General features: G+C 38.8%; 1 protein-coding gene across 3 annotated transcripts in view; it reads left to right on the plus strand.

Annotated features, from left to right (window-relative positions):
* The window catches only part of COL21A1 (collagen type XXI alpha 1 chain), a 102,599-nt gene that overhangs the window by 5,226 nt on the left and 84,559 nt on the right, over positions 1-12,814 (plus strand). Inside the window, exon 2 of one of the 3 annotated variants that reach the window (XM_025149095.3) lies at positions 7-12,094. The exons of the other annotated variants lie outside the window; for them this stretch is intronic. The gene's annotated coding sequence lies outside the window, so the exon portion shown is untranslated. The remainder of the gene's footprint in view (positions 1-6; positions 12,095-12,814) is intronic. 3 annotated transcript variants of the gene reach the window in all.

The following is a 12,814-nucleotide window of genomic DNA, read 5'->3' on the forward strand; positions in this document are numbered from 1 at the left end:
TTCTAGGATGGCTCTCAATGTCTTTGTCTGAGCATGGATCACTGATGGCTGAAACACTTGCAGCATACTGCATATTTGCTGCTGTAACAGGACCTACAGGATTTTGAAGAAGATTTCATCTGTGGAATACACTAGGAATGTTAATTTACCCAAGCTGTCTTTGAAAGGGAGACATTGAATTGCTGGTATAAAGAGTGTTTCAACTACTGTGGTTGGAGTATACATTAACACTGAAATTTTGTTACCTTAGAACATTTTTGTCTGTTTTAAAAAGTATGTAAAATAACCAAACCTCAACCTTTTCAGTTTAGTCTAATTTATCAAATTTACAATATTGAGTTGTGTTATTCAAATTGTCTTTATTCTTTCCCCCTTTCTCTTGTGTAAATCTTTGGACCCACAATAATGATAGAGCATGTTTTAACTTGCTTGAGCTCATTTATATCCTACATCAACAGAACATTGGAAAAAAAAAAAAAAAAAACCCCGAGCTCCAGTTTGAGAGTAAGCCAATAATTTTTGATGCATGCCAGCTTGTATTTTCCACATTATTTTATAACAGTGTGTACTTTCTTCATTAAGTAGAGTTAATGATTTCCAAAAGTTTTATTTTTAGTCAAAACAGTTGCAGCATTTTTATTTTGTATTTGCTGAGCCCTCTTAAGGTAATTAAAAGACATCAAAGAGAAGAGTGCTGCAGTTGCTGCAATAGCAGAAGTACCTGTAGGTTCAGCCTTTGACAAAGACTTGTGTGCTCTTTGTTACTAAGAATACCTTGTGCTTGTGTTCATCCCAGTAACTGCAATTCTCATTGTTTTATGACTATTAGTTCCCTAAGTCCACAGCAGCCTGGGGTATCTTATGTGGAGAGGTTGAGATAATGCTACGTATTTGTAAAAGCAGTAGGATGTATTAAAACACCAGATTATTGAGCTCGGTGTAAAATCTTGTGGCATAACCCTTGTTTCTAGTGAAAGTGTGCAAAACTGGGTGAACTTTTGCCACACTAGCTGGGGATCTATGAGGGATAGACCACGCAATGCCATGATGAGCCTTCTGGGCTATGAGTGTTATCTGTAAATGCGAAGGAAGATGTACATAGTGGTACTTTATTTCTTTTCCTGATATCCTTCACTTACAATGTTCATATTGTAGGTGCAATTAGAAAAGTACATATTGCCTTTAGTGTCTGCAAGTATAATAATTTCTGTTTTCTTAGTCTTTTAAACACGTAGGTGGCTCTCTTGGAGCTCTGGCATAGATAGACTCCATTAGGCAGCAATCTACACGTGTTAAAATGAACATCTCATCCTTTTATTGCAGCTTTCTTTGACCAGTTCAGCGTGTTCCTACCTCTTGCACTTGGGATCTGACCCTGGTTTTCTTCCATTTCCTTTCTCATTGCAAATAGACAGAATCAGGGCGAAAAATAAAAAAAAAATAAAAATAATTAAAAAAAAGAGGAGAAAATAAACACTGTAAGTGTAACTACAGTGTCATTGTGGTGAAGAGGAGGAAGGCACATCTGTGCAATAATTTAAAGGGTGGGTGATTTTCTGAAAAATATGAATTGAAGTTGGAAGAAATGAGTGTGGACCACTGCTGCGTTGTTAGGGTCATGGATTCATTCCTTTCTCAGCTGCAGAAAGTGTTTCGAAACAAAAAAGTCACTCTGTGGGAAGTTGCTCTCTGAGATTAGAATTCATGTCCAAGTAAAAAAACCCAGGGGAAAGTTATAATACTGCTCTTCCATTTAACTGGAGCATTGGTTGTTTATGGGAGATGGACATGGGAGTCTCCGGTTCTTAAAATCTTAGCCTTGATAGCATGTGATTACAAGATAAAACAGATCACTTTTGACAGAATGTAAATGGAACAGAAGTGAATGTCAGTATTTTTGGAAAACAGAACTCCTTACCAAGTGGAACAGTTTCTGCAAAGTTATCAAATTTTGTTTAAAAGGCTTCCATTTGGAGAGAGAAGACCAGGGCAGGCAAAAGTAAGGGAAGTTTTGAGATACACCACAATATGTTTATCTTATGAGATAGAACTCTGGAAAAGTACAGCCAAGACATCTGGAGCTATATAAAGGGTTCCTCATTTCATAACAAATTTAAAACAAAGGAAACTTTAGGTGGAAATACAAAAATTAAAAGGTGTTTTATGTCAAAGGTGTTACATGTTTCATACTGAAAAGAAATAAAAACTTTCACCTTCTAAAAGGGAGTCTTTTTTGTACTTCAGAAACTCTGTCACATACAGAGAAAGCAAGGATTAAGTGGCAATTCTAAGCAAACCAACAAAATAAACAGAATGGCATTTTGAGGAGCTCTGGCTGGAAGCTGACAGAAGAAGAAGAATGGGGAAGTGATGGCAGTTGGAGACTTGGAGAAGATTCTTCATATCCCTGAAAAGTAAAATTGAGAATCTTCCAGGTAGAATTGCACAAATCGTGGAGAAATCACTGATGATAAAATGTATTGAAATGCTGGCAGATTATCAAACTGAAAAATACACTTCTGAAATGTAATGGAAGATAAAATTATAATGGAATTTTTTTTGCTTTTTTATTTCTTTGAAAAAGAATGAGGGGTGGGGAATGGGAGACAGATTTGCTGAATAGGAATAACATGGATTTTTTTTTTAAGGTCCTAGACAATAGAGTTTTATGTTTGTAATTCCCTGATGAATTTGCAATGAAGAGAAAGGAATGTAGCTGTATGCCCCTGTGATTAAGTCCATTTGCTGTGCAAAGAGGCCCACATGGCCATGGTGTGCTTCCTGACTCAGCTGAAATGAACATTGACAACTTTTGCCAAAAAGGAGAGGGAAGCTAGGTTGCAGAGGATTTCATTAAGAAGCTCAAAAGAGAGGACAGCTGTACCTAATTTTCAGAAGCACATAGTTGTCTTTGAGGAAGCCAAGCAGTACCAAGAAAAAAAGCTTAATTTTGATTTCCTAAAGAGTAAAGGAATTCCATTTATTTGATCTCTCCTGCTATTTTCAGATCTGGATTTAAATAAGATATCTGCTCTCAAAAGTGGTATTTCTAGCCAAGGAGAATTTCATTTTTGCATATGCCTAGGTAATTTATGCTAAATAATCTCTGTTGTTAATGAGGAGTTTGTCCTTTTATGCTACCTGGTAGTAGAAACAAGGCTTCAACAAGGCCGTTGTGGGAGCTGTGAATTCCCAAACCTTTTGGGTATGGAAGTTTGGGTGCTTTGCAGAGATGTGATTCTCTCTTCTCCTCGAGACTTGACCTCATGTACTTCTGGGTTTGTTTCCTGCTCCATTTGATAGGATTTTTAGATAGAACTGCAGTAATATATGTCTTCTATTCCTCCAGAAGTACTTACAGGGTATCTTTCTTCAAAGACATCTGCATACAAAGAAATCTTGCTCAAAAATCAGAATTTCAAAAATGCTGTTTTATGGTTATTTTGCCCACATGACACCAGGCTGTGTAGTGCAGCTGACCCACTGGAAAGAAGGGGTGCCATCTAGAGGGACCCTGACCCTGGTTGTGGGCCTGTGTGAAGCTTAGGCAGTTCAACAAGGTCAGGTGGGTTAGGGCAATCCTAATGGTGTATGATATTTAACCCAAGTTAAATTTAGTTTCTCTGTTTTGATGTACAGAATTTACTGCAGAATGTCTGCATTCTGCACTACTGGTATATTCTGATTTACTTTAGTTAGAAATAAGTCTTGATTGTATAATTTCCTGAAGACCTAAGGACTTAGATGTGTAGCTACAACCTAAGTCCACCATTTAAATGCCAGAGTGAGTCTTGTTTCTACTCAACCACAGAGGATAACCAGAGTCATCATGCTCAAGTTTGTCAGTAAAAATTCCTGCACACCTACATGTCTGATGGTAGGCATGCCTAGACTGTCCTAGAGTGCGTAGCATGGTAGGTACTTAACAGACATCTGATTCCTAGAAAGATTTACAAGGCAGAAATTCTGTCTCACCTGCGGATCTTGGTCTAGCAGGAATGTTTTTATGTTTTTGGAACAATCTCCAGGAATAGTAAGGCGTTGGTTTTTTTTCTTTTTTAATGCCATGTGGTTAGAGCATTAGCCAAGATAAAGAAGATCTGGGTTTAGTTTCCTTCCTCAATCTGAAACAGTTTGAACCGTTTACCTCGTTACTGGTAAATGTTTAAATGTTGAGCTTCTGATTAGAGGCCTCATGGAAGAGGAGAAAGGTGAGAGTTGGTGTAATTATGGGTGGTATTGTGTGTTTCAAGACTTTTTTTTTTTTTTTTTTGCCAGCACTGCAGAGAGCCATAAGCATAGGTTTCAGTGTTTTCAGCTTCCAAAGTGGCCCTTGGGTGCATAACCGACATGCACCAACACCAGAGAAGTCTGATTCATTTTAAGTGTTAGGCCTCTTAAAGCAAGCCCTGTCACTCAGTAAGTATTTGCTGTTTACACTGGACCAAAATAAACTGTCTATGTACGGTAGAGATAATGCTTCTTATTAGACAAAGATGAAAGCTACATTAAGTGTGATTTATTCCATTAAGGATAATGGCAAACAGGGTGGAGGCTGCTGTATTAGGAACAAGCTTGCAGAGGTAAACCATGTGAATGCATGGCTCATACTGCTTCAAATAGTAACAACAGTAGCGCACTTCGTAGCTTCTTTAGGATTTTCCTGCTCAAGATAGCTCTTTACAGAGCTGTAGAAGTATCTCTCTCATATACACTTAGTGATGCTCTGTGGCACTACTGGACAGCAAAGGCTGTGCCTGATTTCACACACTGCCTTTGAGAACTAGGACGTTGCGTTCTGCAGTAACCTCCTAATATCATATCAATAGTAACCTCCTAATATCATGAGAGTGTTAGAGTGGTGTAATGTAGAAATAAAGTTTTAATATTTTTTAACACTGTTTTTAATTCATGTTAAGTCCACTAAAATTCTGTCTATGAATTGAATTTCATATACCATGGAGTATGTTTAGAAATTCTTGATCTCTGTGTATGTTGGCTAACAAATTATTTATTGCTGTCTTTTGGATAAGTTGGGTATACAACTTTCACTTTTTGCTTCTTTATTGTATTTTGTATTTGTTTAATGCTTGGCCGTGCTGCTGGATGACTATAGTTGTAACAGTTTATGAATCCAACAATTTAAAAGCTAATGCATATTTTCTAATGCCAACATAGAAATAATTATAAATCCTGTGCATCTTGGAGAGCAAATACAAAACAAGTAATTTTTTTGTTAGTGTTGGATGACATCAAAGCAGGCATTGAACTCTGAATCCGGAAGTTTTGTTTTGTACCATGAAAGGCACTAGCAGCACCTCCTCTTGTAACTACTTGCTAGTAATGCATTTAAACCACAATTTTCCATATACTGTAAGAAATACAAGTTGGAACCAACATTTTAACAGCTGAATTTATCTCCACAAGTCTTCTTCATATGAAGTTGCTGAGACTACATGCTCAGTGCTTTTGTCCAGCTGTATAATCCTTAGTTTCAAGTGCCAGAATCAACCCTGGAAATGTTGTTTGCTCTGAAATACTGTGAAAGTCTGTGTTCTTGGAGAGCAGTGAGGACACAAAATATATTAGCATTCTCCATATAATATACATTCAGCATTTTGTGTTGGTGTTTTTTTTTTTTTTCTAAATGCACCAGTCTGACATTTAACAAAAAATCGCAAGTCCTTCCAAACTTGAAAAAAAAAAAACAAACCTCAGGAATATGTCTGAAAATGCATCTGGCATCTTTAGAAATGTCAAACTTCTGGCATGTGTAATAACATTGTATTCCTTTCACTTTTTTTGGAAACCCGCATATTAGAATCTGTAAAAATAAAACACCTGCTTTCTTAACTTGTGGGTTCTCTCCAAAATAATACATGTGACCTGTAATTTGTTCAGGCCTATCCAAAAGCATCGATATGCTGTGGAAGCAACTTGTCATAGGTCCTAGCAAATGGGCCATGTTATTTTACTCTTTCTTTTGGAACCTGCTTTGGTGGCATGGACTCTGCAGAAAGTATGCTACAAGTGTTTTGTGATGTGTGACTGATTTGTAAAAAAAATAATCTGCAGTGGAATGTTTTTAAAAGCATGTCTAGAACTGGAGTATTGGTGGTAGTTGGTGGACTGGATGATCTCGGAGGTCTATTCTAACCTTGGTGATTCTATGAAGAGTGAGGCATGCTATTTGCACTGTGAGTGCAGTGTTGTGGGAAGAATAGGTTTATATTTTAATCATTCTGTGTATAAAGACTTATCCAATGATAGGCAATGCATTCTCTCACAAACTGCTTGATTTAGATCATTAAAGATAGCTAAAATCTAACTTTAAAGAATTATAAGATGACTTTGTAACTGTATTCTAATAGCTTCTAATGTGGACTGGTTTGTCTGTGAAGGCATCAGGGTTCATTGCCTAAGCTAGGTAGAAAAGCAGACGTAGTATCAAACCTACAGTCTGTTTTCTTCCCTCTTCCTTTTTTTTCTTCTTAGGGGAGATTACTGAAGTTGGACATCAGTGCGCATCACTTTGTGTATAAAGATGTATCATTAAAGGAAGCATGGCCAGCAAGGTGTGAGGGAGGTGATTCATCCTCTCTTCTCCGTCCTTAAGAGGCCCTGCATTCAGGTTTGGGGCACCCAACATTTAAAAAAAAAAAAAAAAAAAAGTAAAAGTGGAGTGTTGGAGTGTGTCCAGGGGAGGGCCACAAAGATGGCCAGAGGTCTGAAGCACTTCTCTCTCCTGTGAAAGCAGGCTGAGAGTTGGGGCTGTTCAGCCTGGAGAAGAAAAGGCACCAGGGAGGTATTATGGCAGCCTTCCATTACCTTAAAGGGGCCCATAAGAAAGCCGTGGAGAGACACTTCATCAAGGTTTGTAGTGACAGAACAAACAGAGAAAAGGTTGATTTAGATTAGATAAAAGTAATAAATTCTTCACTATGACAGTGGTGAGGCACTAGATGGGGCTTTGGGCAGCCTGATCTAGTGGGAGGTGTCCTGGCCATTGCAGGGCTTGGAACTTAGGTGATCTTTGAAAGCCCTTTCTAACCAAAGCTATTAATTGATTCTATATTTGTACTTTTAAGCACCATCTTGCTTAGCCCGGTTTAGTGTGAGAACAACAGTGTGGTATGAACACAACATTGTTTGAAGATGGATGCTGGGACCAAGACTAATTTCTGAGACTGGAAAAAAAAATCAGAGCACTATGCTTTTCCAGTATTTTGCTTATTTATCCTGTTGGTCCAAATGGGTTCATTCTTTGTAATATGAAATAAAGAGGTGAAAATTATCCTGGAAAGTCAAGAGACATCATTCTAGAATAATTTAAATTCCTTTTTCCTTGCTACAATCTGTTCAACCCTTTGTTACTTAGAAGTGTTATTGAGAGCTCTGGGTGGAAATAAGAGTTTATTCCAGTGATTCTGGTAGAGCTATTGCTTCCTTTATATTCTCCCTCTTTTTAGCCCTCCCAAGTGCTTATCTGAAGGGCACAGGAACTCCTAAGGTATTTCTAGAGAGTGTTTTAAAAAAGTTATCTGCACTGCTCTAACCTCTGAGGACTATTTAATTTACCTATTAAATTAATTTTATCTGATTGTTTCAGAAATGGGATGGTCCTGTCTGAAGTACAGCTTTATTATTAACAAATTCTAAGTTGCTTAATGCCAAAGAGAAACAGCAGGCAGAACTGTTCTGTTCTTTTAAACGGAAAAGGTGCAAGTAGAATGGTATGAAAGAGGCAGAGTAGGAAAGTCTTCAGCTAGTTACAACATGGGCTATAATATTGTGAAACATATAACCTTTCAGAGTAGTCTGAGGAAACATGCTTAACATAATTATTGCTTAAAAGAGGAAAAATGTCCCTTGCTGAAACCGCTGCAGATGACAAATGCTCACAACTGTTTGGGATCACTGCTGAACGTAGTAGCAAATCTCATCCCTGGGTCCTAGATGACTCTTCAACCCATATGTTGAAGATTGCTTCATAGTAGTAGAGTGGGAGGAAAGAATTTGCCTTCTTCCCATGTGCTGTAACCTGGAAAGACTGAACAGGATGCTGCCTTCCACCCCCTCTCCATCCTTGCAATGCCAGCTTGTAGGGAGTTGTCTGTGGCAGCTGAGGAAGAATATTCTGCAATTTTGAACTTGAAGTTTCAGAGCATTTCCAAGTGTGTAACAAACTTGTGTGAATCCGAATGTTGTCGCTGTTGTAAAAATAGACACCTCTGACTTGAGGGTAGGTCTTCTTTTCGCTTTCTGGTGGTTTGGAAATGTACTCCTCTCGTATGATTAAATCCTGACCAGTGAGTGTCTGAAGATTAAGCACGTGGCCAATAGTATAGATTGTCTGGAGCGAGAGAAAAAGGGAAGCAAAGATATTAAAAGTGAATGGTTATAGCAGTATTATAGGGTGCAGAGACTTTTTCATAAGGACGTGTAGTACTTGTGCTCCTAGCTTAGTAGTGGGGATTCACTTCCTTGCATCCAAAAGGGATGGATTATAAAACAAGAATGCAATAACTAAGCAGTTATGATGTAGATATGGAACTATGTATACAAGTAAGAAGTCCACATGAGAAAAATCCAGCATAAAGATATGTAAGGAACATTTTTAACATGTAAATACAAGCACTGACCTTTCAACATCAGAAGGGAAGAGATGGAGATACTTGTGAAAGGGGGAAAGCCACAGCATTACTTGTTAAAAAATTGTAAGCAATAAAAAAACATTTTGGAAGTTGGGAGGTACAGGGTAGGTGTTGTAGCATAGAGCATTCTCTAAATAGCTAAACTTTGTTTCCTGGTTACTCATCTCTCTTTCTCCTGCTCTTGATGCCACCAGAAGTCAAATGTGAGGGGTGGCATGCTGCTACTAGAGCTCTGTTCTGTCCTCCGGGGCAGTGGGATGGCAGGGCTGTCTGGGCCTGCTTTACTTACCCTGTTCCATCTCCTCCTGTTTGCTCTTCATCATGCTATCCTCTTACCTTCACAGACCTTGTCCTAAAGCCAAATATCTCAGGAATGCAAATAGCTTGGAGAAGAGCAGTATGCTTGATGAATGGGGGGGCTCTGCACCTAAAGAGCAAGTGCCCTAGAAGTTGCACTCATGAGTGAGAAGGAGGCTTCCTGCAAAGTGATTCAGAGACACAGAAATGTGGGATTTGGAAGGGGCCTCCTGCAGTTCTGTAGTCTAGCCATGCTCAAAGCAGACCCACTTAGTGTAGTCTGGTTTGGGCCTTGTACAGACCAAGTTTGAATAACTCCATGGATGGAGATTTTGGTAGTCCCTTACACATCCAATTGGCATTTCATATTTTCCATTGTGTAACCATTTCCAATTGACTTTCCAGAGTGGCTGTGGGGAGTGACTCCTTCCATCTCCTCTATGCCTTCTTTTGCAGACTGAACTAAGATGTCCCCTCAGCTTTACCTGCATTTAGACTGGGGGTTGAGGAGAGAAGAAGGGACCTCACTTTTATTCCTACCTCCCATTTATAGGTTTCCTAGTGATGTGGTTGATGTCCCATTCCTGGAGACTTTCAAGGCAAGGCTGGGTAAGGCCCTGGGCAACCTGATCTAGCTATGGTGTCCCTGTTCACTGCAAGGGAGTTGCACTAGATGGCCTTCAGAGGTCCCTTCCAACTCTAGGGATTCTATGATTGTATGATTCAACTTCGCCCAACCTCAGAACAATATTTCCAGGACTGCATGTAGCTTTCCATCCTGCTTCCCTGTTCCTGGAGTCCAGTTGAGTCCTCCCAGACAACTTAGCTTCCTACTGGTTCCCTCTTCATGAGTTGAAGCCATGCTGCATTCCACCCTCTGCTTCCATCCTACACTGCCCCAATTTCTTCAGCAAAGGGCATTCTTAAATAATTAGAAACAGGTTGAATAGCAGACAGTTGAGGGATACCCACTAGCAGCAGTGCTTTTGAGATCATCCTGAATAATTGTTCTTTGTCAGAGATTTATTCTTTGTAGGCTACTTCAGATATTACTTTTTTCTGTCACTATTCAGTGGATAATTGCCTCAATATGTGCTGTTGCTACAGTGCTGGGGCAAAATAAACCAGTTTGTTTGGATGGGTGAAGTACAAGTCTTTTGAATAGAAACAGAATTATTCTGGGATTTTACAATAGCAAGTATGTGCCCTGTTCTATGTCAGTGCCTCAAAAATATGATGGCAAAAACAAAGTTCAGAGGAAAGTCACAAAAATGAGAAGGGATTTGAAAAACAAGTACTGCAGTGTGAAACTTATGAAGGTGAAGTATATGAAGGGCAGGACTGTATGGTGGCTTGGATTGTGTGTATGTGTAAATAAAATGAAGCGGAGGAGACCTTGTAGTTCTGATAAAAAAAAAAGTCATAAACAGAACTGGTGGCTGGGGATTCTGGCAAATTCAGCTTTGAAATACAGTGCGATTTCTTTAAAGCATCAGAAATATGGTGCAATGTCTTAAAAGTGAGAGTAGTTCAACAGTAGAAAAGATTAAGGGGAGTAGAGGGAATACAAGAATAGATATTTTTCTAAAAAATGTTTTTTATAGTAAATGCATTTCTTGTAAATATTTTGTGGCTTTATGTGTACAGGGGTCAAACTTAATGATAAAAATATCCTGGGTGATTCTTTCTCTTCCCAAGATCACGCAATGACTTTGGCAAAGAGGATGAAATTTCACTTAACTGTATGGTTGTTAAAATAGCATTTCTCTTTGAAATGCGTGTGCTTTCATGTATAACTTAGAACAGCTTCTTGTTCAGGCACCCACTGGGAGGACTGGGGAAAAACTAGTGTATTTGCTATGTCAGAAAGTGATTTACAACAGCCAGGGTGAAGTTTTCATGCCTTGTTTTGAATATTTTTTTCTTAATGCTATTTACATAGGTGAAACAAAGTTGAAAGCAAAGTACACAGGAATTTCCTGGGATGGGGTTTATCCAGAGGCGCTGGTTAAATAAAGCTGGATGGCAGTGGCCATCTCCCAATCTGCACCTTTGCTAAACGTTAGCGTGCATTGCCTGTTCGCTGTTTATTCAACTGTGCAGCTTCTGTGTCCTCACTTGCCTTGTGAACTGAAGGAAGGACCTATGTTAGGGACTGGGGAGGAATTTCATACTTTATAAATGTAATCCAAATAATTATCTTCACATAGCAGGCTGTGAAAGTAATCACATTTTAAAGAAAGTGAGCTTGAATATTTACTGGACCGTCCTTAGTCTTTTTGCAGGTAATAGCAACTGAGCAGATAAATCTTGTATGGCTTTAATCTTTGCCTTGGGTCATTGCATGTCTGGACCTTCAAGAGTTTATTAAAGTACCAAATTTTGGAAATAGTTGAAAGAATATGTATTTATGTAGTAAAGATATTTTGCTCTTTGAGCACAAATGTGCTAAATTTGTTTTCTTCCCTCTCTTAAATGTTAAGAGTCTGATTTAGCTCCACTGGAGCTATTTTAAGCTTCTTGATAGTTCGAGACCTCAGTTCCTCTAGAATCGCTGCTATTTCTAATCTTGCAGCAACCACAGCCTCCTTTTGAACAAGAAAAGGGCTATAGGGGTAAAAAAAAAGAAAAAAGAAAAACAACACCCCCAACCACTATATTTTAAAAAACAGAACTAGAAAGCCTTGAATTCTTTTCTCTTTGTTTAGCTCATATGATTCTTCTTGGTTTGATGTCAGTGAGTGTGTATATATAAAATAATAATATATTGGCAAAATTTTAAGATACAATCAAATATTTCCAAGATATTTTCTGATATCTTTTATGTAGTCAAAAGATGGCTGTACTAAGTCCAGTGGAATGAAAAGACCCCAAAAGACAAAGATGTTAACAGTGGCTCTCACTGCTGTCATGACATGTCATGACATGACATGTCAGCAGAAATGCTGTCATGGCTTGAAGCAGCGATTGAGCACCTGGTGAGAAGGTAGGGCCAACCCAGGGGAGCTCAGGTGCATGCAATGTACCTGAGTGACCGGAATGGGTGGAGCCAGGATCCACCCCTTCCCACACTCATTTAAGGGTTGGCAGTGGAGGTGAGGGTACTTTGCTGGAAATCCCTGCCTATCTGAGGCCTTCTGAAGGTAAGCAGCTTCTTTCCTTTCTTTCTGTGCTTACTGCTGTTGTATTTGAGCAAACCCTGTCTTGCTGCAGCCTAAGACCTTGCTACTCTGCTGTCATTGCTGCACTTTCCATCTCGTTACAACTGTGTGGCATAAAACAATAAAAACAGGTTCTGAAGCTTTAGCAGAGACTTTAACTGGCTTTTCCCATGCCTGTATTCTACTGTTAATAGGGCTAAGATTTCAAATACAATGTTAAACCCTTCAGCTGAAGTGGGGGTCTTTGTTGTCATTTCTACCCTTATGGCTTTTGACAATACATCACGTGTCACTGGGAGCAACATTTTCCATCATTTTTGGAAAAAGATGATGAATAACTGTAATAGGCTGGATCTGTTGTGCTTGTTGGAATCCAGTCCTCTCTGAGGAGTAAACAAAAGGAACAAAAGGGAGAATGAAATGGAGACAGAAAATATAACTCTTGATTCTTATACTCTGTATTGAAAGACGCAGGCAGAGCTCATAGATGGTCTTTTTTTCATATAGCAAACATTTTAAATCCCCTGTTGTGTATTTCCTGCTACTTCTTTCTTGATTTCACTCAAAACGTTGCAGTCATGACACTGCAAATCACGTGTCTTAACTAAGCCAGCTCTACCTTCCAGTTTTAAAGTGTAGAGAACAAAAATAAATTTATGGGAAGAGGAGGAAGTGAGGAGCTATCAGCAGAAGCATCAATCT

This window comes from Gallus gallus, chromosome 3 (genome assembly GCF_016699485.2).
Source record: "Gallus gallus isolate bGalGal1 chromosome 3, bGalGal1.mat.broiler.GRCg7b, whole genome shotgun sequence".
Lineage (NCBI taxonomy): Eukaryota > Metazoa > Chordata > Aves > Galliformes > Phasianidae > Gallus > Gallus gallus.